This window comes from Pseudophryne corroboree, chromosome 3, assembly GCF_028390025.1.
Source record: "Pseudophryne corroboree isolate aPseCor3 chromosome 3, aPseCor3.hap2, whole genome shotgun sequence".
Taxonomy (NCBI): domain Eukaryota; kingdom Metazoa; phylum Chordata; class Amphibia; order Anura; family Myobatrachidae; genus Pseudophryne; species Pseudophryne corroboree.
The window spans coordinates 112440102-112457561 of record NC_086446.1 but is presented as its reverse complement, the minus strand read 5'-3'; the positions used below and the strand labels follow the sequence as shown (position 1 = coordinate 112457561).

Sequence of the window (17460 nt, the reverse complement as noted above, 5' to 3'; positions counted from 1 at the left end):
ACTTTTCTACTTCTAACTACTGGTTCATAAATGAATAGGTTTGAAAATGGAATGCATCAACAGAACGGTGTTGGCAGTATAAAAATATCTACAGCACCTTGTATTCCCAGGTGGTCTCCCATCCAGGTACTAAAAAGGCACAACACTGCTTAGCTTCCAAGATCAGATGAGATTGGGCGTATCCAGTGTGGTGTGCCTGTAGTTGACCTTTGTGGTTTCTGTTAGAACTTTTCTACTTCTAACTACTGGTTCATAAATGAAAACGTTTGAAAATGGAATGCATCAACAGAACGGTGTTGGCAGTATAAAAATATCTACAGCACCTTGTATTCCCAGGTGGTCTCCCATCCAAGTACGAACCAGGCCCAACACTGCTTAGCTTCCAAGATCAGATGAGATTGGGCGTATCCAGTGTGGTGTGGCTGTAGACGAGCTTTGAGGTTTCTGTTAGAACTTTTCTACTTCTAACTACTGGTTCATAAATGAATACGTTTGAAAATGGAATGCATCAACAGAACGGTGTTGGCAGTATAAAAATATCTACAGCACCTTGTATTCCCAGGTGGTCTCCCATCCAAGTACTAACCAGGCACAACACTGCTTAGTTTCCAAGATCAGATGAGATTGGGCATATCCAGTGCGGTTTGGATGTAGATGAGCTTTGTGGTTTCTGTTAGAACTTTTCTACTTCTAACTACTGGTTCATAAATGAATACGTTTGAAAATGGAATGCATCAACAGAACGGTGTTGGCAGTATAAAAATATCTACAGCACCTTGTATTCCCAGGTGGTCTCCCATCCAAGTACTAACCAGACCCAACACTGCTTAGCTTCCAAGATCAGATGAGATTGGGCGTATCCAGTGTGGTGTGGCTGTAGATGAGCTTTGTGATTTCTGTTTGAACTTTTCTACTTCTAACTACTGGTTCATAAATGAATACGTTTGAAAATGGAATGCATCAACAGAACGGTGTTGGCAGTAAAAAAGTATCTACAGCACCTTGTATTCCCAGGTGGTCTCCCATCCAAGTACTAACCAGGCCCAACACTGCTTAGCTTCCAAGATCAGATGAGATTAGGCATATCCAGTCTGGTGTGACTGTAGATGAGCTTTGTCGTTTCTGTTAGAACTTTTCTACTTCTAACTACTGGTTCATAAATGAATACGTTTGAAAATGGAATGCATCAACAGAACGGTGTTGGCAGTATAAAAATATCTACAGCACCTTGTATTCCTAGGTGGTCTCCCATCCAAGTACTAACCAGGCCCAACACTGCTGAGCTTTTAAGATCAGATGAGATTGGGTGTATCCAGTGTGGTGTGGCTGTAGATGACCTTTGTGGTTTCTGTTAGAACTTTTCTACTACTAACTACTGGTTCATAAATGAATACGTTTGAAAATGGAATGCATCAACAGAACGGTGTTGGCAGTATAAAAATATCTACAGCACCTTGTATTCCCAGGTGGTCTCCCATCCAAGTACTAACCAGGCCCAACACTGCTTAGCTTCCAAGATCAGATGAGATTGGGCGTATTCAGTGTAGTGTGGCTGTAGATGAGCTTTGTGGTTTCTGTTAGAACGTTTCTACTTCTAACTACTGGTTCATAAATGAATACGTTTGAAAATGGAATGCATCAACAGAACGGTGTTGGCAGTATAAAAATATCTACAGCACCTTCTATTCCCAGGTGGTCTCCCATCCAAGTACTAACCAGGCCCAACACTGCTTAGCTTCCAAGATCAGATGAGATTAGGCATATCCAGTCTGGTGTGACTGTAGATGAGCTTTGTGGTTTCTGTTAGAACTTTTCTACTTCTAACTACTGGTTCATAAATGAATACGTTTGAAAATGGAATGCATCAACAGAACGGTGTTGGCAGTATAAAAATATCTACAGCACCTTGTATTCCTAGGTGGTCTCCCATCCAAGTACTAACCAGGCCCAACACTGCTGAGCTTTTAAGATCAGATGAGATTGGGTGTATCCAGTGTGGTGTGGCTGTAGATGACCTTTGTGGTTTCTGTTAGAACTTTTCTACTACTAACTACTGGTTCATAAATGAATACGTTTGAAAATGGAATGCATCAACAGAACGGTGTTGGCAGTATAAAAATATCTACAGCACCTTGTATTCCCAGGTGGTCTCCCATCCAAGTACTAACCAGGCCCAACACTGCTTAGCTTCCAAGATCAGATGAGATTGGGCGTATTCAGTGTAGTGTGGCTGTAGATGAGCTTTGTGGTTTCTGTTAGAACTTTTCTACTTCTAACTACTGGTTCATAAATGAATACGTTTGAAAATGGAATGCATCAACAGAACGGTGTTGGCAGTATAAAAATATCTACAGCACCTTGTATTCTCAGGTGGTCTCCCATCCAAGTATTAACCAGGCCCAACACTGCTTAGCTTCCAAGATCAGATGAGATTGGGCGTATCCAGTGTGGTGTGGCTGTAGATGAGCTTTGTGGTTTCTGTTAGAACTTTTCTACTTCTAACTACTGGTTCATAAATGAGTACATTTGAAAATGGAATGCATCAATAGAACGGTGTTGGCAGTATAAAAATATCTACAGCACCTTGTATTCCCAGGTGGTCTCCCATCCAAGTACTAACCAGGCCCAACACTGCTTAGCTTCCAAGATCAGATGAGATTGGGCGTATTCAGTGTGGTGTGGCTGTAGATGAGCTTTGTGGTTTCTGTTAGAACTTTTCTACTTCTAACTACTGGTTCATAAATGAATACGTTTGAAAATGGAATGCATCAACAGAACGGTGTTGGCAGTATAAAAATATCTACAGCACCTTGTATTCCCAGGTGGTCTCCCATCCAAGTACTAACCAGGCCCAACACTGCTTAGCTTCCAAGATCAGATGAGATTGGGCGTATTCAGTGTGGTGTGGCTGTAGATGAGCTTTGTGGTTTCTGTTAGAACTTTTCTACTTCTAACTACTGGTTCATAAATGAATACGTTTGAAAATGGAATGCATCAACAGAACGGTGTTGGCAGTATAAAAATATCTACAGCACCTTGTATTCTCAGGTGGTCTCCCATCCAAGTACTAACCAGGCCCAACACTGCTTAGCTTCCAAGATCAGATGAGATTGGGCGTATCCAGTGTGGTGTGGCTGTAGATGAGCTTTGTGGTTTCTGTTAGAACTTTTCTACTTCTAACTACTGGTTCATAAATGAGTACGTTTGAAAATGGAATGCATCAATAGAACGGTGTTGGCAGTATAAAAATATCTACAGCACCTTGTATTCCCAGGTGGTCTCCCATCCAAGTACTAACCAGGCCCAACACTGCTTAGCTTCCAAGATCAGAGGAGATTGGGCGTATCCAGTGTGGTGTGGCTGTAGATGAGCATGGTGGTTTCTCTTAGAACTTTTCTACTTCTAACTACTGGTTCATAAATGAATACGTTTGAAAATGGAATGCATCAACAGAACGGTGTTGGCAGTATAAAAATATCTACAGCACCTTGTATTCCCAGGTGGTCTCCCATCCAAGTACTAACCAGGCCCAACACTGCTTAGCTTTCAAGTTCAGATGAGATTGGGCGTATCCAGTGTGGTGTGGCTGTAGATGAGCGTTGTGGTTTCTGTTAGAACTTTTTTACTTCTAACTACTGGTTCATAAATGAATACGTTTGAAAATGGAATGCATCAACAGAACGGTGTTGTCAGTATAAAAATATCTACAGCACCTTCTATTCCCAGGTGGTCTCCCATCCAAGTACTAACCAGGCCCAACACTGCTTAGCTTCCAAGATCAGATGAGATTAGGCATATCCAGTCTGGTGTGACTGTAGATGAGCTTTGTGGTTTCTGTTAGAACTTTTCTACTTCTAACTACTGGTTCATAAATGAATAGGTTTGAAAATGGAATGCATCAACAGAACGGTGTTGGCAGTATAAAAATATCTACAGCACCTTGTATTCCCAGGTGGTCTCCCATCCAGGTACTAAAAAGGCACAACACTGCTTAGCTTCCAAGATCAGATGAGATTGGGCGTATCCAGTGTGGTGTGCCTGTAGTTGACCTTTGTGGTTTCTGTTAGAACTTTTCTACTTCTAACTACTGGTTCATAAATGAAAACGTTTGAAAATGGAATGCATCAACAGAACGGTGTTGGCAGTATAAAAATATCTACAGCACCTTGTATTCCCAGGTGGTCTCCCATCCAAGTACTAACCAGGCACAACACTGCTTAGTTTCCAAGATCAGATGAGATTGGGCATATCCAGTGCGGTTTGGATGTAGATGAGCTTTGTGGTTTCTGTTAGAACTTTTCTACTTCTAACTACTGGTTCATAAATGAATACGTTTGAAAATGGAATGCATCAACAGAACGGTGTTGGCAGTATAAAAATATCTACAGCACCTTGTATTCCCAGGTGGTCTCCCATCCAAGTACTAACCAGACCCAACACTGCTTAGCTTCCAAGATCAGATGAGATTGGGCGTATCCAGTGTGGTGTGGCTGTAGATGAGCTTTGTGATTTCTGTTTGAACTTTTCTACTTCTAACTACTGGTTCATAAATGAATACGTTTGAAAATGGAATGCATCAACAGAACGGTGTTGGCAGTAAAAAAATATCTACAGCACCTTGTATTCCCAGGTGGTCTCCCATCCAAGTACTAACCAGGCCCAACACTGCTTAGCTTCCAAGATCAGATGAGATTAGGCATATCCAGTCTGGTGTGACTGTAGATGAGCTTTGTGGTTTCTGTTAGAACTTTTCTACTTCTAACTACTGGTTCATAAATGAATACGTTTGAAAATGGAATGCATCAACAGAACGGTGTTGGCAGTATAAAAATATCTACAGCACCTTGTATTCCTAGGTGGTCTCCCATCCAAGTACTAACCAGGCCCAACACTGCTGAGCTTTTAAGATCAGATGAGATTGGGTGTATCCAGTGTGGTGTGGCTGTAGATGACCTTTGTGGTTTCTGTTAGAACTTTTCTACTACTAACTACTGGTTCATAAATGAATACGTTTGAAAATGGAATGCATCAACAGAACGGTGTTGGCAGTATAAAAATATCTACAGCACATTGTATTCCCAGGTGGTCTCCCATCCAAGTACTAACCAGGCCCAACACTGCTTAGCTTCCAAGATCAGATGAGATTGGGCGTATTCAGTGTAGTGTGGCTGTAGATGAGCTTTGTGGTTTCTGTTAGAACGTTTCTACTTCTAACTACTGGTTCATAAATGAATACGTTTGAAAATGGAATGCATCAACAGAACGGTGTTGGCAGTATAAAAATATCTACAGCACCTTCTATTCCCAGGTGGTCTCCCATCCAAGTACTAACCAGGCCCAACACTGCTTAGCTTCCAAGATCAGATGAGATTAGGCATATCCAGTCTGGTGTGACTGTAGATGAGCTTTGTGGTTTCTGTTAGAACTTTTCTACTTCTAACTACTGGTTCATAAATGAATACGTTTGAAAATGGAATGCATCAACAGAACGGTGTTGGCAGTATAAAAATATCTACAGCACCTTGTATTCCTAGGTGGTCTCCCATCCAAGTACTAACCAGGCCCAACACTGCTGAGCTTTTAAGATCAGATGAGATTGGGTGTATCCAGTGTGGTGTGGCTGTTGATGACCTTTGTGGTTTCTGTTAGAACTTTTCTACTACTAACTACTGGTTCATAAATGAATACGTTTGAAAATGGAATGCATCAACAGAACGGTGTTGGCAGTATAAAAATATCTACAGCACCTTGTATTCCCAGGTGGTCTCCCATCCAAGTACTAACCAGGCCCAACACTGCTTAGCTTCCAAGATCAGATGAGATTGGGCGTATTCAGTGTAGTGTGGCTGTAGATGAGCTTTGTGGTTTCTGTTAGAACTTTTCTACTTCTAACTACTGGTTCATAAATGAATACGTTTGAAAATGGAATGCATCAACAGAACGGTGTTGGCAGTATAAAAATATCTACAGCACCTTGTATTCTCAGGTGGTCTCCCATCCAAGTATTAACCAGGCCCAACACTGCTTAGCTTCCAAGATCAGATGAGATTGGGCGTATCCAGTGTGGTGTGGCTGTAGATGAGCTTTGTGGTTTCTGTTAGAACTTTTCTACTTCTAACTACTGGTTCATAAATGAGTACATTTGAAAATGGAATGCATCAATAGAACGGTGTTGGCAGTATAAAAATATCTACAGCACCTTGTATTCCCAGGTGGTCTCCCATCCAAGTACTAACCAGGCCCAACACTGCTTAGCTTCCAAGATCAGATGAGATTGGGCGTATTCAGTGTGGTGTGGCTGTAGATGAGCTTTGTGGTTTCTGTTAGAACTTTTCTACTTCTAACTACTGGTTCATAAATGAATACGTTTGAAAATGGAATGCATCAACAGAACGGTGTTGGCAGTATAAAAATATCTACAGCACCTTGTATTCCCAGGTGGTCTCCCATCCAAGTACTTACCAGGCCCAACACTGCTTAACTTCCAAGATCAGATGAGATTGGGCGCATCCAGTGTGGTGTGGCTGTAGATGAGCTTTGTGGTTTCTGTTAGAACTTTTTTACTTCTAACTATTGGTTCATAAATGAATACGTTTGAAAATGGAATGCATCAACAGAACGGTGTTGGCAGTATAAAAATATCTACAGCACCTTGTATTCCCAGGTGGTCTCCCATCCAAGTACTAACCAGACCCAACACTGCTTAGCTTCCAAGATCAGATGAGATTGGGCGTATCCAGTGTGGTGTGGCTGTAGATGAGCTTTGTGATTTCTGTTTGAACTTTTCTACTTCTAACTACTGGTTCATAAATGAATACGTTTGAAAATGGAATGCATCAACAGAACGGTGTTGGCAGTAAAAAAATATCTACAGCACCTTGTATTCCCAGGTGGTCTCCCATCCAAGTACTAACCAGGCCCAACACTGCTTAGCTTCCAAGATCAGATGAGATTAGGCATATCCAGTCTGGTGTGACTGTAGATGAGCTTTGTGGTTTCTGTTAGAACTTTTCTACTTCTAACTACTGGTTCATAAATGAATACGTTTGAAAATGGAATGCATCAACAGAACGGTGTTGGCAGTATAAAAATATCTACAGCACCTTGTATTCCTAGGTGGTCTCCCATCCAAGTACTAACCAGGCCCAACACTGCTGAGCTTTTAAGATCAGATGAGATTGGGTGTATCCAGTGTGGTGTGGCTGTAGATGACCTTTGTGGTTTCTGTTAGAACTTTTCTACTACTAACTACTGGTTCATAAATGAATACGTTTGAAAATGGAATGCATCAACAGAACGGTGTTGGCAGTATAAAAATATCTACAGCACATTGTATTCCCAGGTGGTCTCCCATCCAAGTACTAACCAGGCCCAACACTGCTTAGCTTCCAAGATCAGATGAGATTGGGCGTATTCAGTGTAGTGTGGCTGTAGATGAGCTTTGTGGTTTCTGTTAGAACGTTTCTACTTCTAACTACTGGTTCATAAATGAATACGTTTGAAAATGGAATGCATCAACAGAACGGTGTTGGCAGTATAAAAATATCTACAGCACCTTCTATTCCCAGGTGGTCTCCCATCCAAGTACTAACCAGGCCCAACACTGCTTAGCTTCCAAGATCAGATGAGATTAGGCATATCCAGTCTGGTGTGACTGTAGATGAGCTTTGTGGTTTCTGTTAGAACTTTTCTACTTCTAACTACTGGTTCATAAATGAATACGTTTGAAAATGGAATGCATCAACAGAACGGTGTTGGCAGTATAAAAATATCTACAGCACCTTGTATTCCTAGGTGGTCTCCCATCCAAGTACTAACCAGGCCCAACACTGCTGAGCTTTTAAGATCAGATGAGATTGGGTGTATCCAGTGTGGTGTGGCTGTTGATGACCTTTGTGGTTTCTGTTAGAACTTTTCTACTACTAACTACTGGTTCATAAATGAATACGTTTGAAAATGGAATGCATCAACAGAACGGTGTTGGCAGTATAAAAATATCTACAGCACCTTGTATTCCCAGGTGGTCTCCCATCCAAGTACTAACCAGGCCCAACACTGCTTAGCTTCCAAGATCAGATGAGATTGGGCGTATTCAGTGTAGTGTGGCTGTAGATGAGCTTTGTGGTTTCTGTTAGAACTTTTCTACTTCTAACTACTGGTTCATAAATGAATACGTTTGAAAATGGAATGCATCAACAGAACGGTGTTGGCAGTATAAAAATATCTACAGCACCTTGTATTCTCAGGTGGTCTCCCATCCAAGTATTAACCAGGCCCAACACTGCTTAGCTTCCAAGATCAGATGAGATTGGGCGTATCCAGTGTGGTGTGGCTGTAGATGAGCTTTGTGGTTTCTGTTAGAACTTTTCTACTTCTAACTACTGGTTCATAAATGAGTACATTTGAAAATGGAATGCATCAATAGAACGGTGTTGGCAGTATAAAAATATCTACAGCACCTTGTATTCCCAGGTGGTCTCCCATCCAAGTACTAACCAGGCCCAACACTGCTTAGCTTCCAAGATCAGATGAGATTGGGCGTATTCAGTGTGGTGTGGCTGTAGATGAGCTTTGTGGTTTCTGTTAGAACTTTTCTACTTCTAACTACTGGTTCATAAATGAATACGTTTGAAAATGGAATGCATCAACAGAACGGTGTTGGCAGTATAAAAATATCTACAGCACCTTGTATTCCCAGGTGGTCTCCCATCCAAGTACTTACCAGGCCCAACACTGCTTAACTTCCAAGATCAGATGAGATTGGGCGCATCCAGTGTGGTGTGGCTGTAGATGAGCTTTGTGGTTTCTGTTAGAACTTTTTTACTTCTAACTATTGGTTCATAAATGAATACGTTTGAAAATGGAATGCATCAACAGAACGGTGTTGGCAGTATAAAAATATCTACAGCACCTTGTATTCCCAGGTGGTCTCCCATCCAAGTACTAACCAGGCCCAACACTGCTTAGCTTCCAAGATCAGATGAGATTCGGCGCATCCAGTGTGGTGTGGCTGTAGATGAGCTTTGTGGTTTCTGTTAGAACTTTTTTACTTCTAACTACTGGTTCATAAATGAATACGTTTGAAAATGGAATGCATCAACAGAACGGTGTTGGCAGTATAAAAATATCTACAGCACCTTGTATTCCCAGGTGGTCTCCCATCCAAGTACTAACCAGGAACAACACTGCTTAGCTTCCAAGATCAGATGAGATTGGGCGCATCCAGTGTGGTGTGGCTGTAGATGAGCTTCGTGGTTTCTGTTAGAACTTTTCTACTTCTAACTACTGGTTCATAAATGAATAGGTTTGAAAATGGAATGCATCAACAGAAAGGTGTTGGCAGTATAAAAATATCTACAGCACCTTGTATTCCCAGGTGGTCTCCCATCCAGGTACAACACTGCTTAGCTTCCAAGATCAGATGAGATTGGGCGTATCCAGTGTGGTGTGGCTGTAGTTGACCTTTGTGGTTTCTGTTAGAACTTTTCTACTTCTAACTACTGGTTCATAAATGAAAACGTTTGAAAATGGAATGCATCAACAGAACGGTGTTGGCAGTATAAAAATATCTACAGCACCTTGTATTCCCAGGTGGTCTCCCATCCAAGTACGAACCAGGCCCAACACTGCTTAGCTTCCAAGATCAGATGAGATTGGGCGTATCCAGTGTGGTGTGGCTGTAGACGAGCTTTGAGGTTTCTGTTAGAACTTTTCTACTTCTAACTACTGGTTCATAAATGAATACGTTTGAAAATGGAATGCATCAACAGAACGGTGTTGGCAGTATAAAAATATCTACAGCACCTTGTATTCCCAGGTGGTCTCCCATCCAAGTACTAACCAGGCCCAACACTGCTTAGCTTCCAAGATTAGATGAGATTGGGCGTATCCAGTGTGGTTTGGATGTAGATGAGCTTTGTGGTTTCTGTTAGAACTTTTCTACTTCTAACTACTGGTTCATAAATGAATACGTTTGAAAATGGAATGCATCAACAGAACGGTGTTGGCAGTATAAAAATATCTACAGCACCTTGTATTCCCAGGTGGTCTCCCATCCAAGTACTAACCAGACCCAACACTGCTTAGCTTCCAAGATCAGATGAGATTGGGCGTATCCAGTGTGGTGTGGCTGTAGATAAGCTTTGTGATTTCTGTTAGAACTTTTCTACTTCTAACTACTGGTTCATAAATGAATACGTTTGAAAATGGAATGCATCAACAGAACGGTGTTGGCAGTAAAAAAATATCTACAGCACCTTGTATTCCCAGGTGGTCTCCCATCCAACTACTAACCAGGCCCAACACTGCTTAGCTTCCAAGATCAGATGAGATTGGGCGTATCCAGTGTAGTGTGGCTGTAGATGAGCTTTGTGGTTTCTGTTAGAACTTTTCTACTTCTAACTACTGGTTCATAAATGAATACGTTTGAAAATGGAATGCATCAACAGAACGGTGTTGGCAGTATAAAAATATCTACAGCACCTTGTATTCCCAGGTGGTCTCCCATCCAAGTACTTACCAGGCCCAACACTGCTTAGCTTCCAAGATCAGATGAGATTGGGCGCATCCAGTGTGGTGTGGCTTTAGATGAGCTTTGTGTTTTCTGTTAGAACTTTTTTACTTCTAACTACTGGTTCATAAATGAATACGTTTGAAAATGGAATGCATCAACAGAACGGTGTTGGCAGTATAAAAATATCTACAGCACCTTGTATTCCCAGGTGGTCTCCCATCCAAGTACTAACCAGGCCCAACACTGCTTAGCTTTCAAGTTCAGATGAGATTGGGCGTATCCAGTGTGGTGTGGCTGTAGATGAGCGTTGTGGTTTCTGTTAGAACTTTTCTATTTCTAACTACTGGTTCATAAATGAATACGTTTGAAAATGGAATGCATCAACAGAACGGTGTTGGCAGTATAAAAATATCTACAGCACCTTGTATTCCCATGTGGTCTCCCATCCAAGTACTAACCAGGCCCAACACTGCTTAGCTTCCAAGATCAGATGAGATTGGGCGTATCCAGTGTGGTGTGGCTGTAGATGAGCTTCATGGTTTCTGTTAGAACTTTTCTACTTCTAACTACTGGTTCATAAATGAATAGTTTTGAAAATGGAATGCATCAACAGAACGGTGTTGGCAGTATAAAAATATCTACAGCACCTTGTATTCCCAGGTGGTCTCCCATCCAGGTACTAACCAAGCACAACACTGCTTAGCTTCCAAGATCAGATGAGATTGGGCGTATCCAGTGTGGTGTGGCTGTAGTTGACCTTCGTGGTTTCTGTTAGAACTTTTCTACTTCTAACTACTAGTTCATAAATGAAAACGTTTGAAAATGGAATGCATCAACAGAACGGTGTTGGCAGTATAAAAATATCTACAGCACCTTGTATTCCCAGGTGGTCTCCCATCCAAGTACGAACCAGGCCCAACACTACTTAGCTTCCAAGATCAGATGAGATTGGGCGTATCCAGTGTGGTGTGGCTGTACACAAGCTTTGAGGTTTCTGTTAGAACTTTTCTACTTCTAACTACTGGTTCATAAATGAATACGTTTGAAAATGGAATGCATCAACAGAACGGTGTTGGCAGTATAAAAATATCTACAGCACCTTCTATTCCCAGGTGGTCTCCCATCCAAGTACTAACCAGGCCCAACACTGCTTAGCTTCCAAGATCAGATGAGATTGGGCGTATCCAGTGTGGTGTGGCTGTAGATGAGCTTTGTGATTTCTGTTAGAACTTTTCTACTTCTAACTACTGGTTCATAAATGAATAAGTTTGAAAATGGAATGCATCAACAGAACGGTGTTGGCAGTAAAAAAATATCTACAGCACCTTGTATTCCCAGGTGGTCTCCCATCCAAGTACTTACCAGGCCCAACACTGCTTAGCTTCCAAGATCAGATGAGATTGGGCGCATCCAGTGTGGTGTGGCTGTAGATGAGCTTTGTGGTTTCTGTTAGAACTTTTTTACTTCTAACTACTGGTTCATAAATGAATACGTTTGAAAATGGAATGCATCAACAGAACGGTGTTGGCAGTATAAAAATATCTACAGCACCTTGTATTCCCAGGTGGTCTCCCATCCAAGTACTAACCAGGCCCAACACTGCTTAGCTTTCAAGTTCTGATGAGATTAGGCATATCCAGTCTGGTGTGACTGTAGATGAGCTTTGTGGTTTCTGTTAGAACTTTTCTACTTCTAACTACTGGTTCATAAATGAATACGTTTGAAAATGGAATGCATCAACAGAACGGTGTTGGCAGTATAAAAATATCTACAGCACCTTGTATTCCCAGGTGGTCTCCCATCCAAGTACTAACCAGGCCCAACACTGCTTAGCTTCCAAGATCAGATGAGATTGGGCGCATCCAGTGTGTTGTGGCTGTAGATGAGCTTTGTGGTTTCTGTTAGAACTTTTTTACTTCTAACTACTGGTTCATAAATGAATACGTTTGAAAATGGAATGCATCAACAGAACGGTGTTAGCAGTATAAAAATATCTACAGCACCTTGTATTCCCAGGTGGTCTCCCATCCAAGTACTAACCAGGAACAACACTGCTTAGCTTCCAAGATCAGATGAGATTGGGCGTATCCAGTGTGGTGTGGCTGTAGATGAGCTTCGTGGTTTCTGTTAGAACTTTTCTACTTCTAACTACTGGTTCATAAATGAATAGGTTTGAAAATGGAAAGCATCAACAGAACGGTGTTGGCAGTATAAAAATATCTACAGCACCTTGTATTCCCAGGTGGTCTCCCATCCAAGTACAAACCAGGCCCAACACTGCTTAGCTTCCAAGATCAGATGAGATTGGGCGTATCCAGTGTGGTGTGGCTGTAGACGAGCTTTGAGGTTTCTGTTAGAACTTTTCTACTTCTAACTACTGGTTCATAAATGAATACGTTTGAAAATGGAATGCATCAACAGAACGGTGTTGGCAGTATAAAAATATCTACAGCACCTTGTATTCCCAGGTGGTCTCCCATCCAAGTACTAACCAGGCCCAACACTGCTTTGCTTCCAAGATCAGATGAGATTGGGCGTATCCAGTGTGGTGTGGCTGTAGATGAGCTTTGTGGTTTCTGTTAGAACTTTTCTACTTCTAACTACTGGTTCATAAATGAATACGTTTGAAAATGGAATGCATCAACAGAACGGTGTTGGCAGTATAAAAATATCTACAGCACCTTGTATTCCCAGGTGGTCTCCCATCCAAGTACTAACCAGACCCAACACTGCTTAGCTTCCAAGATCAGATGAGATTGGGCGTATCCAGTGTGGTGTGGCTGTAGATGAGCTTTGTGATTTCTGTTAGAACTTTTCTACTTCTAACTACTGGTTCATAAATGAATACGTTTGAAAATGGAATGCATCAACAGAACGGTGTTGGCAGTATAAAAATATCTACAGCACCTTGTATTCCCAGGTGGTCTCCCATCCAAGTACGAACCAGGCCCAAAACTGCTTAGCTTCCAAGATCTGATGAGATTGGGCGTATCCAGTGTGGAGTGGTGTAGATGAGCTTTGTGGTTTCTGTTAGAACTTTTCTACTTCTAACTACTGGTTCATAAATGAATACGTTTGAAAATGGAATGCATCAACAGAACGGTGTTGGCAGTATAAAAATATCTACAGCACCTTGTATTCCCAGGTGGTCTCCCATCCAAGTACTAACCAGGCCCAACACTGCTTAGCTTCCACGATCAGATGAGATTGGGCGTATCCAGTGTGGTGTGGCTGTAGATGAGCTTTGTTGTTTCTGTTTGAACTTTTCTACTTCTAACTACTGGTTCATAAATGAATACATTTGAAAATGGAATGCATCAACAGAACGGTGTTGGCAGTATAAAAATATCTACAGCACCTTGTATTCCCAGGTGGTCTCCCATCCAAGTACTAACCAAGCCCAACACTGCTTAGCTTCCAATATCAGATGAGATTGGGCGTATCCAGTGTGGTGTGGCTGTAGATGAGCTTTGTGATTTCTGTTAGAACTTTTCTACTTCTAACTACTGGTTCATAAATGAATAAGTTTGAAAATGGAATGCATCAACAGAACGGTGCTGGCAGTAAAAAAAATATCTACAGCACCTTGTATTCCCAGGTGGTCTCCCATCCAAGTACTTACCAGGCCCAACACTGCTTAGCTTCCAAGATCAGATGAGATTGGGCGCATCCAGTGTGGTGTGGCTGTAGATGAGCTTTGTGGTTTCTGTTAGAACTTTTTTACTTCTAACTACTGGTTCATAAATGAATACGTTTGAAAATGGAATGCATCAACAGAACGGTGATGGCAGTATAAAAATATCTACAGCACCTTGTATTCCCAGGTGGTCTCCCATCCAAGTACTAACCAGGCCCAACACTGCTTAGCTTTCAAGTTCTGATGAGATTAGGCATATCCAGTCTGGTGTGACTGTAGATGAGCTTTGTGGTTTCTGTTAGAACTTTTCTACTTCTAACTACTGGTTCATAAATGAATACGTTTGAAAATGGAATGCATCAACAGAACGGTGTTGGCAGTATAAAAATATCTACAGCACCTTGTATTCCCAGGTGGTCTCCCATCCAAGTACTAACCAGGCCCAACACTGCTTAGCTTCCAAGATCAGATGAGATTGGGCGCATCCAGTGTGTTGTGGCTGTAGATGAGCTTTGTGGTTTCTGTTAGAACTTTTTTACTTCTAACTACTGGTTCATAAATGAATACGTTTGAAAATGGAATGCATCAACAGAACGGTGTTAGCAGTATAAAAATATCTACAGCACGTTGTATTCCCAGGTGGTCTCCCATCCAAGTACTAACCAGGAACAACACTGCTTAGCTTCCAAGATCAGATGAGATTGGGCGTATCCAGTGTGGTGTGGCTGTAGATGAGCTTCGTGGTTTCTGTTAGAACTTTTCTACTTCTAACTACTGGTTCATAAATGAATAGGTTTGAAAATGGAAAGCATCAACAGAACGGTGTTGGCAGTATAAAAATATCTACAGCACCTTGTATTCCCAGGTGGTCTCCCATCCAAGTACAAACCAGGCCCAACACTGCTTAGCTTCCAAGATCAGATGAGATTGGGCGTATCCAGTGTGGTGTGGCTGTAGACGAGCTTTGAGGTTTCTGTTAGAACTTTTCTACTTCTAACTACTGGTTCATAAATGAATACGTTTGAAAATGGAATGCATCAACAGAACGGTGTTGGCAGTATAAAAATATCTACAGCACCTTGTAATCCCAGGTGGTCTCCCATCCAAGTACTAACCAGGCCCAACACTGCTTTGCTTCCAAGATCAGATGAGATTGGGCGTATCCAGTGTGGTGTGGCTGTAGATGAGCTTTGTGGTTTCTGTTAGAACTTTTCTACTTCTAACTACTGGTTCATAAATGAATACGTTTGAAAATGGAATGCATCAACAGAACGGTGTTGGCAGTATAAAAATATCTACAGCACCTTGTATTCCCAGGTGGTCTCCCATCCAAGTACTAACCAGACCCAACACTGCTTAGCTTCCAAGATCAGATGAGATTGGGCGTATCCAGTGTGGTGTGGCTGTAGATGAGCTTTGTGATTTCTGTTAGAACTTTTCTACTTCTAACTACTGGTTCATAAATGAATACGTTTGAAAATGGAATGCATAAACAGAACGGTGTTGGCAGTATAAAAATATCTACAGCACCTTGTATTCCCAGGTGGTCTCCCATCCAAGTACGAACCAGGCCCAAAACTGCTTAGCTTCCAAGATCTGATGAGATTGGGCGTATCCAGTGTGGAGTGGTGTAGATGAGCGTTGTGGTTTCTGTTAGAACTTTTCTACTTCTAACTACTGGTTCATAAATGAATACGTTTGAAAATGGAATGCATCAACAGAACGGTGTTGGCAGTATAAAAATATCTACAGCACCTTGTATTCCCAGGTGGTTTCCCATCCAAGTACTAACCAGGCCCAACACTGCTTAGCTTCCACGATCAGATGAGATTGGGCGTATCCAGTGTGGTGTGGCTGTAGATGAGCTTTGTTGTTTCTGTTTGAACTTTTCTACTTCTAACTACTGGTTCATAAATGAATACATTTGAAAATGGAATGCATCAACAGAACGGTGTTGGCAGTATAAAAATATCTACAGCACCTTGTATTCCCAGGTGGTCTCCCATCCAAGTACTAACCAAGCCCAACACTGCTTAGCTTCCAATATCAGATGAGATTGGGCGTACCCAGTGTGGTTTGGATATAGATGAGCTTTGTGATTTCTGTTAGAACTTTTCTACTTCTAACTACTGGTTCATAAATGAATACATTTGAAAATGGAATGCATCAACAGAACGGTGTTGGCAGTATCAAAATATCTACAGCACCTTGTATTCCCAGGTGGTCTCCTATCCAAGTACTAACCAGGCCCAACACTGCTTAGCTTCCAAGATCAGATGAGATTGGGCGTATCCAGTGTGGTGTGGCTGTAGATGAGCTTTGAGGTTTCTGCTAGAACTTATCTACTTCTAACTACTGGTTCATAAATAAGTACGTTTGAAAATGGAATGCATCAATAGAACGGTATTGGCAGTATTAAAATATCTACAGCACCTTGTATTCCCAGGTGGTCTCCCATCCAAGTACTAACCAGGCACAACACTGCTTAGCTTCCAAGATCAGATGAGATTGGGCGTATCCAGTGTGGAGTGGCTGTAGATGAGCTTTGTGGTTTCTGTTAGAACTTTTCTACTTCTAATTACTGGTTCAAAAATGAATAAGTTTGAAAATGGAATGCATCAACAGAACGTTGTTGGCAGTATAAAAATATCTACAGCACCTTGTATTCCCAGGTGGTCTCCCATCCAAGCACTAACCAGGCCCAACACTGCTTAGCTTCCAAGATCAGACGAGATTGGGCGTATCCAGGGTGGTGTGGCTGTAGATGAGCTTTGTGGTTTCTATTAGAACTTTTCTACTTCTAACTACTGGTTCATAAATGAATACATTTGAAAATGGAATGCATCAACAGAACGGTGTTGGCAGTATAAAAATATCTACAGCACCTTGTATTCCCAGGTGGTCTCCCATCCAAGTACGAACCAGGTCCAACACTGCTTAGCTTCCAAGATCTGATGAGATTGGGCGTATCCAGTGTGGAGTGGCTGTAGATGAGCTTTGTGGTTTCTGTTAGAACTTTTCTACTTCTAACTACTGGTTCATAAATGAATAAGTTTGAAAATGGAATGCATCAACAGAACGGTGTTGGCAGTATAAAAATATCTACAGCACCTTGTATTCCCAGGTGGTCTCCCATCTAAGTACTAACCAGGCCCAACACTGCTTAGCTTCCAAGATCAGATGAGTTTGGGCGTATCCAGTGTGGTGTGGCTGTAAATGAGCTTTGTGGTTTCTGTTAGAACTTTTCTACTTCTAACTACTGGTTCATAAATGAATACATTTGAAAATGGAATGCATCAACAGAATGGTG

The 17460-nt window shown here is 41.7% G+C and overlaps 48 non-coding genes and 28 pseudogenes across 48 annotated transcripts; all 76 read right to left on the bottom strand.

Moving 5' to 3' along the window:
• Window positions 1-85: 85 nt before the first annotated feature.
• On the bottom strand, window positions 86-204 carry LOC134891099 (5S ribosomal RNA; annotated as a pseudogene).
• Window positions 205-311: 107 nt separating this feature from the next.
• Window positions 312-430, bottom strand: LOC135065676 (5S ribosomal RNA). The gene has a single exon (XR_010251950.1). It is a non-coding gene; the product is annotated as a 5S ribosomal RNA (ribosomal RNA).
• Window positions 431-537: 107 nt separating this feature from the next.
• On the bottom strand, window positions 538-656 carry LOC134890820 (5S ribosomal RNA; annotated as a pseudogene).
• A 107-nt stretch (window positions 657-763) lies between these two features.
• On the bottom strand, window positions 764-882 carry LOC135062111 (5S ribosomal RNA). Its single transcript, XR_010248470.1, has one exon. It is a non-coding gene; the product is annotated as a 5S ribosomal RNA (ribosomal RNA).
• A 107-nt stretch (window positions 883-989) lies between these two features.
• Window positions 990-1108, bottom strand: LOC134889099 (5S ribosomal RNA; annotated as a pseudogene).
• Window positions 1109-1215: 107 nt separating this feature from the next.
• On the bottom strand, window positions 1216-1334 carry LOC134891774 (5S ribosomal RNA; annotated as a pseudogene).
• A 107-nt stretch (window positions 1335-1441) lies between these two features.
• On the bottom strand, window positions 1442-1560 carry LOC135060669 (5S ribosomal RNA). The gene has a single exon (XR_010247061.1). It is a non-coding gene; the product is annotated as a 5S ribosomal RNA (ribosomal RNA).
• A 107-nt stretch (window positions 1561-1667) lies between these two features.
• Window positions 1668-1786, bottom strand: LOC134892693 (5S ribosomal RNA; annotated as a pseudogene).
• A 107-nt stretch (window positions 1787-1893) lies between these two features.
• Window positions 1894-2012, bottom strand: LOC134891773 (5S ribosomal RNA; annotated as a pseudogene).
• Window positions 2013-2119: 107 nt separating this feature from the next.
• On the bottom strand, window positions 2120-2238 carry LOC135060667 (5S ribosomal RNA). Its single transcript, XR_010247059.1, has one exon. It is a non-coding gene; the product is annotated as a 5S ribosomal RNA (ribosomal RNA).
• A 107-nt stretch (window positions 2239-2345) lies between these two features.
• Window positions 2346-2464, bottom strand: LOC135065887 (5S ribosomal RNA). The gene has a single exon (XR_010252155.1). It is a non-coding gene; the product is annotated as a 5S ribosomal RNA (ribosomal RNA).
• Window positions 2465-2571: 107 nt separating this feature from the next.
• On the bottom strand, window positions 2572-2690 carry LOC135060496 (5S ribosomal RNA). Its single transcript, XR_010246889.1, has one exon. It is a non-coding gene; the product is annotated as a 5S ribosomal RNA (ribosomal RNA).
• Window positions 2691-2797: 107 nt separating this feature from the next.
• LOC135060485 (5S ribosomal RNA) lies at window positions 2798-2916 on the bottom strand. The gene has a single exon (XR_010246878.1). It is a non-coding gene; the product is annotated as a 5S ribosomal RNA (ribosomal RNA).
• Window positions 2917-3023: 107 nt separating this feature from the next.
• LOC134901295 (5S ribosomal RNA) lies at window positions 3024-3142 on the bottom strand. Its single transcript, XR_010174785.1, has one exon. It is a non-coding gene; the product is annotated as a 5S ribosomal RNA (ribosomal RNA).
• A 107-nt stretch (window positions 3143-3249) lies between these two features.
• Window positions 3250-3368, bottom strand: LOC135062663 (5S ribosomal RNA). Its single transcript, XR_010249011.1, has one exon. It is a non-coding gene; the product is annotated as a 5S ribosomal RNA (ribosomal RNA).
• Window positions 3369-3475: 107 nt separating this feature from the next.
• LOC135058552 (5S ribosomal RNA) lies at window positions 3476-3594 on the bottom strand. The gene has a single exon (XR_010244979.1). It is a non-coding gene; the product is annotated as a 5S ribosomal RNA (ribosomal RNA).
• A 107-nt stretch (window positions 3595-3701) lies between these two features.
• On the bottom strand, window positions 3702-3820 carry LOC134892692 (5S ribosomal RNA; annotated as a pseudogene).
• A 107-nt stretch (window positions 3821-3927) lies between these two features.
• On the bottom strand, window positions 3928-4046 carry LOC134891098 (5S ribosomal RNA; annotated as a pseudogene).
• Window positions 4047-4153: 107 nt separating this feature from the next.
• LOC134890819 (5S ribosomal RNA) lies at window positions 4154-4272 on the bottom strand (annotated as a pseudogene).
• Window positions 4273-4379: 107 nt separating this feature from the next.
• LOC135062110 (5S ribosomal RNA) lies at window positions 4380-4498 on the bottom strand. The gene has a single exon (XR_010248469.1). It is a non-coding gene; the product is annotated as a 5S ribosomal RNA (ribosomal RNA).
• Window positions 4499-4605: 107 nt separating this feature from the next.
• LOC134889097 (5S ribosomal RNA) lies at window positions 4606-4724 on the bottom strand (annotated as a pseudogene).
• A 107-nt stretch (window positions 4725-4831) lies between these two features.
• Window positions 4832-4950, bottom strand: LOC134891771 (5S ribosomal RNA; annotated as a pseudogene).
• Window positions 4951-5057: 107 nt separating this feature from the next.
• On the bottom strand, window positions 5058-5176 carry LOC135070951 (5S ribosomal RNA). Its single transcript, XR_010257097.1, has one exon. It is a non-coding gene; the product is annotated as a 5S ribosomal RNA (ribosomal RNA).
• A 107-nt stretch (window positions 5177-5283) lies between these two features.
• LOC134892691 (5S ribosomal RNA) lies at window positions 5284-5402 on the bottom strand (annotated as a pseudogene).
• A 107-nt stretch (window positions 5403-5509) lies between these two features.
• On the bottom strand, window positions 5510-5628 carry LOC134893670 (5S ribosomal RNA; annotated as a pseudogene).
• Window positions 5629-5735: 107 nt separating this feature from the next.
• Window positions 5736-5854, bottom strand: LOC135060666 (5S ribosomal RNA). Its single transcript, XR_010247058.1, has one exon. It is a non-coding gene; the product is annotated as a 5S ribosomal RNA (ribosomal RNA).
• Window positions 5855-5961: 107 nt separating this feature from the next.
• LOC135065885 (5S ribosomal RNA) lies at window positions 5962-6080 on the bottom strand. Its single transcript, XR_010252153.1, has one exon. It is a non-coding gene; the product is annotated as a 5S ribosomal RNA (ribosomal RNA).
• A 107-nt stretch (window positions 6081-6187) lies between these two features.
• On the bottom strand, window positions 6188-6306 carry LOC135060474 (5S ribosomal RNA). Its single transcript, XR_010246867.1, has one exon. It is a non-coding gene; the product is annotated as a 5S ribosomal RNA (ribosomal RNA).
• Window positions 6307-6413: 107 nt separating this feature from the next.
• LOC135059020 (5S ribosomal RNA) lies at window positions 6414-6532 on the bottom strand. The gene has a single exon (XR_010245441.1). It is a non-coding gene; the product is annotated as a 5S ribosomal RNA (ribosomal RNA).
• A 107-nt stretch (window positions 6533-6639) lies between these two features.
• LOC135062109 (5S ribosomal RNA) lies at window positions 6640-6758 on the bottom strand. Its single transcript, XR_010248468.1, has one exon. It is a non-coding gene; the product is annotated as a 5S ribosomal RNA (ribosomal RNA).
• A 107-nt stretch (window positions 6759-6865) lies between these two features.
• LOC134889096 (5S ribosomal RNA) lies at window positions 6866-6984 on the bottom strand (annotated as a pseudogene).
• Window positions 6985-7091: 107 nt separating this feature from the next.
• Window positions 7092-7210, bottom strand: LOC134891770 (5S ribosomal RNA; annotated as a pseudogene).
• A 107-nt stretch (window positions 7211-7317) lies between these two features.
• LOC135070950 (5S ribosomal RNA) lies at window positions 7318-7436 on the bottom strand. Its single transcript, XR_010257096.1, has one exon. It is a non-coding gene; the product is annotated as a 5S ribosomal RNA (ribosomal RNA).
• A 107-nt stretch (window positions 7437-7543) lies between these two features.
• LOC134892690 (5S ribosomal RNA) lies at window positions 7544-7662 on the bottom strand (annotated as a pseudogene).
• A 107-nt stretch (window positions 7663-7769) lies between these two features.
• On the bottom strand, window positions 7770-7888 carry LOC134893669 (5S ribosomal RNA; annotated as a pseudogene).
• Window positions 7889-7995: 107 nt separating this feature from the next.
• On the bottom strand, window positions 7996-8114 carry LOC135060665 (5S ribosomal RNA). Its single transcript, XR_010247057.1, has one exon. It is a non-coding gene; the product is annotated as a 5S ribosomal RNA (ribosomal RNA).
• A 107-nt stretch (window positions 8115-8221) lies between these two features.
• Window positions 8222-8340, bottom strand: LOC135065884 (5S ribosomal RNA). Its single transcript, XR_010252152.1, has one exon. It is a non-coding gene; the product is annotated as a 5S ribosomal RNA (ribosomal RNA).
• A 107-nt stretch (window positions 8341-8447) lies between these two features.
• LOC135060462 (5S ribosomal RNA) lies at window positions 8448-8566 on the bottom strand. Its single transcript, XR_010246856.1, has one exon. It is a non-coding gene; the product is annotated as a 5S ribosomal RNA (ribosomal RNA).
• Window positions 8567-8673: 107 nt separating this feature from the next.
• On the bottom strand, window positions 8674-8792 carry LOC135059008 (5S ribosomal RNA). The gene has a single exon (XR_010245428.1). It is a non-coding gene; the product is annotated as a 5S ribosomal RNA (ribosomal RNA).
• Window positions 8793-8899: 107 nt separating this feature from the next.
• On the bottom strand, window positions 8900-9018 carry LOC135064173 (5S ribosomal RNA). The gene has a single exon (XR_010250485.1). It is a non-coding gene; the product is annotated as a 5S ribosomal RNA (ribosomal RNA).
• Window positions 9019-9125: 107 nt separating this feature from the next.
• Window positions 9126-9244, bottom strand: LOC134886045 (5S ribosomal RNA). Its single transcript, XR_010170141.1, has one exon. It is a non-coding gene; the product is annotated as a 5S ribosomal RNA (ribosomal RNA).
• Window positions 9245-9566: 322 nt separating this feature from the next.
• Window positions 9567-9685, bottom strand: LOC135065675 (5S ribosomal RNA). Its single transcript, XR_010251949.1, has one exon. It is a non-coding gene; the product is annotated as a 5S ribosomal RNA (ribosomal RNA).
• Window positions 9686-9792: 107 nt separating this feature from the next.
• Window positions 9793-9911, bottom strand: LOC134887779 (5S ribosomal RNA; annotated as a pseudogene).
• Window positions 9912-10018: 107 nt separating this feature from the next.
• LOC135062108 (5S ribosomal RNA) lies at window positions 10019-10137 on the bottom strand. Its single transcript, XR_010248467.1, has one exon. It is a non-coding gene; the product is annotated as a 5S ribosomal RNA (ribosomal RNA).
• Window positions 10138-10244: 107 nt separating this feature from the next.
• LOC135067993 (5S ribosomal RNA) lies at window positions 10245-10363 on the bottom strand. The gene has a single exon (XR_010254203.1). It is a non-coding gene; the product is annotated as a 5S ribosomal RNA (ribosomal RNA).
• A 107-nt stretch (window positions 10364-10470) lies between these two features.
• LOC135068383 (5S ribosomal RNA) lies at window positions 10471-10589 on the bottom strand. Its single transcript, XR_010254587.1, has one exon. It is a non-coding gene; the product is annotated as a 5S ribosomal RNA (ribosomal RNA).
• Window positions 10590-10696: 107 nt separating this feature from the next.
• On the bottom strand, window positions 10697-10815 carry LOC135058551 (5S ribosomal RNA). The gene has a single exon (XR_010244978.1). It is a non-coding gene; the product is annotated as a 5S ribosomal RNA (ribosomal RNA).
• A 107-nt stretch (window positions 10816-10922) lies between these two features.
• LOC134901073 (5S ribosomal RNA) lies at window positions 10923-11041 on the bottom strand. Its single transcript, XR_010174569.1, has one exon. It is a non-coding gene; the product is annotated as a 5S ribosomal RNA (ribosomal RNA).
• A 107-nt stretch (window positions 11042-11148) lies between these two features.
• On the bottom strand, window positions 11149-11267 carry LOC134889061 (5S ribosomal RNA; annotated as a pseudogene).
• A 107-nt stretch (window positions 11268-11374) lies between these two features.
• Window positions 11375-11493, bottom strand: LOC134890252 (5S ribosomal RNA; annotated as a pseudogene).
• A 107-nt stretch (window positions 11494-11600) lies between these two features.
• LOC135062860 (5S ribosomal RNA) lies at window positions 11601-11719 on the bottom strand. Its single transcript, XR_010249200.1, has one exon. It is a non-coding gene; the product is annotated as a 5S ribosomal RNA (ribosomal RNA).
• A 107-nt stretch (window positions 11720-11826) lies between these two features.
• LOC134901021 (5S ribosomal RNA) lies at window positions 11827-11945 on the bottom strand. Its single transcript, XR_010174518.1, has one exon. It is a non-coding gene; the product is annotated as a 5S ribosomal RNA (ribosomal RNA).
• A 107-nt stretch (window positions 11946-12052) lies between these two features.
• Window positions 12053-12171, bottom strand: LOC134890777 (5S ribosomal RNA; annotated as a pseudogene).
• Window positions 12172-12278: 107 nt separating this feature from the next.
• On the bottom strand, window positions 12279-12397 carry LOC135065951 (5S ribosomal RNA). Its single transcript, XR_010252215.1, has one exon. It is a non-coding gene; the product is annotated as a 5S ribosomal RNA (ribosomal RNA).
• Window positions 12398-12504: 107 nt separating this feature from the next.
• Window positions 12505-12623, bottom strand: LOC134887310 (5S ribosomal RNA; annotated as a pseudogene).
• A 107-nt stretch (window positions 12624-12730) lies between these two features.
• LOC135063440 (5S ribosomal RNA) lies at window positions 12731-12849 on the bottom strand. The gene has a single exon (XR_010249772.1). It is a non-coding gene; the product is annotated as a 5S ribosomal RNA (ribosomal RNA).
• A 107-nt stretch (window positions 12850-12956) lies between these two features.
• On the bottom strand, window positions 12957-13075 carry LOC135060359 (5S ribosomal RNA). The gene has a single exon (XR_010246753.1). It is a non-coding gene; the product is annotated as a 5S ribosomal RNA (ribosomal RNA).
• Window positions 13076-13182: 107 nt separating this feature from the next.
• LOC135062107 (5S ribosomal RNA) lies at window positions 13183-13301 on the bottom strand. The gene has a single exon (XR_010248466.1). It is a non-coding gene; the product is annotated as a 5S ribosomal RNA (ribosomal RNA).
• A 107-nt stretch (window positions 13302-13408) lies between these two features.
• Window positions 13409-13526, bottom strand: LOC134895764 (5S ribosomal RNA; annotated as a pseudogene).
• A 107-nt stretch (window positions 13527-13633) lies between these two features.
• LOC135067051 (5S ribosomal RNA) lies at window positions 13634-13752 on the bottom strand. Its single transcript, XR_010253280.1, has one exon. It is a non-coding gene; the product is annotated as a 5S ribosomal RNA (ribosomal RNA).
• A 107-nt stretch (window positions 13753-13859) lies between these two features.
• On the bottom strand, window positions 13860-13978 carry LOC135068380 (5S ribosomal RNA). Its single transcript, XR_010254584.1, has one exon. It is a non-coding gene; the product is annotated as a 5S ribosomal RNA (ribosomal RNA).
• Window positions 13979-14086: 108 nt separating this feature from the next.
• LOC134901020 (5S ribosomal RNA) lies at window positions 14087-14205 on the bottom strand. Its single transcript, XR_010174517.1, has one exon. It is a non-coding gene; the product is annotated as a 5S ribosomal RNA (ribosomal RNA).
• A 107-nt stretch (window positions 14206-14312) lies between these two features.
• On the bottom strand, window positions 14313-14431 carry LOC134890776 (5S ribosomal RNA; annotated as a pseudogene).
• Window positions 14432-14538: 107 nt separating this feature from the next.
• LOC135065949 (5S ribosomal RNA) lies at window positions 14539-14657 on the bottom strand. The gene has a single exon (XR_010252214.1). It is a non-coding gene; the product is annotated as a 5S ribosomal RNA (ribosomal RNA).
• Window positions 14658-14764: 107 nt separating this feature from the next.
• On the bottom strand, window positions 14765-14883 carry LOC134893225 (5S ribosomal RNA; annotated as a pseudogene).
• A 107-nt stretch (window positions 14884-14990) lies between these two features.
• LOC135063438 (5S ribosomal RNA) lies at window positions 14991-15109 on the bottom strand. The gene has a single exon (XR_010249770.1). It is a non-coding gene; the product is annotated as a 5S ribosomal RNA (ribosomal RNA).
• Window positions 15110-15216: 107 nt separating this feature from the next.
• LOC134885104 (5S ribosomal RNA) lies at window positions 15217-15335 on the bottom strand. Its single transcript, XR_010169227.1, has one exon. It is a non-coding gene; the product is annotated as a 5S ribosomal RNA (ribosomal RNA).
• Window positions 15336-15442: 107 nt separating this feature from the next.
• LOC135062106 (5S ribosomal RNA) lies at window positions 15443-15561 on the bottom strand. Its single transcript, XR_010248465.1, has one exon. It is a non-coding gene; the product is annotated as a 5S ribosomal RNA (ribosomal RNA).
• A 107-nt stretch (window positions 15562-15668) lies between these two features.
• On the bottom strand, window positions 15669-15786 carry LOC134895763 (5S ribosomal RNA; annotated as a pseudogene).
• Window positions 15787-15893: 107 nt separating this feature from the next.
• Window positions 15894-16012, bottom strand: LOC135070742 (5S ribosomal RNA). Its single transcript, XR_010256896.1, has one exon. It is a non-coding gene; the product is annotated as a 5S ribosomal RNA (ribosomal RNA).
• Window positions 16013-16119: 107 nt separating this feature from the next.
• On the bottom strand, window positions 16120-16238 carry LOC134892839 (5S ribosomal RNA; annotated as a pseudogene).
• Window positions 16239-16345: 107 nt separating this feature from the next.
• LOC135063655 (5S ribosomal RNA) lies at window positions 16346-16464 on the bottom strand. Its single transcript, XR_010249980.1, has one exon. It is a non-coding gene; the product is annotated as a 5S ribosomal RNA (ribosomal RNA).
• A 107-nt stretch (window positions 16465-16571) lies between these two features.
• LOC134885349 (5S ribosomal RNA) lies at window positions 16572-16690 on the bottom strand. Its single transcript, XR_010169465.1, has one exon. It is a non-coding gene; the product is annotated as a 5S ribosomal RNA (ribosomal RNA).
• A 107-nt stretch (window positions 16691-16797) lies between these two features.
• Window positions 16798-16916, bottom strand: LOC134887183 (5S ribosomal RNA; annotated as a pseudogene).
• Window positions 16917-17023: 107 nt separating this feature from the next.
• Window positions 17024-17142, bottom strand: LOC134884746 (5S ribosomal RNA). The gene has a single exon (XR_010168883.1). It is a non-coding gene; the product is annotated as a 5S ribosomal RNA (ribosomal RNA).
• A 107-nt stretch (window positions 17143-17249) lies between these two features.
• Window positions 17250-17368, bottom strand: LOC135067924 (5S ribosomal RNA). Its single transcript, XR_010254132.1, has one exon. It is a non-coding gene; the product is annotated as a 5S ribosomal RNA (ribosomal RNA).
• Between the last annotated feature and the right edge of the window lie 92 nt (window positions 17369-17460).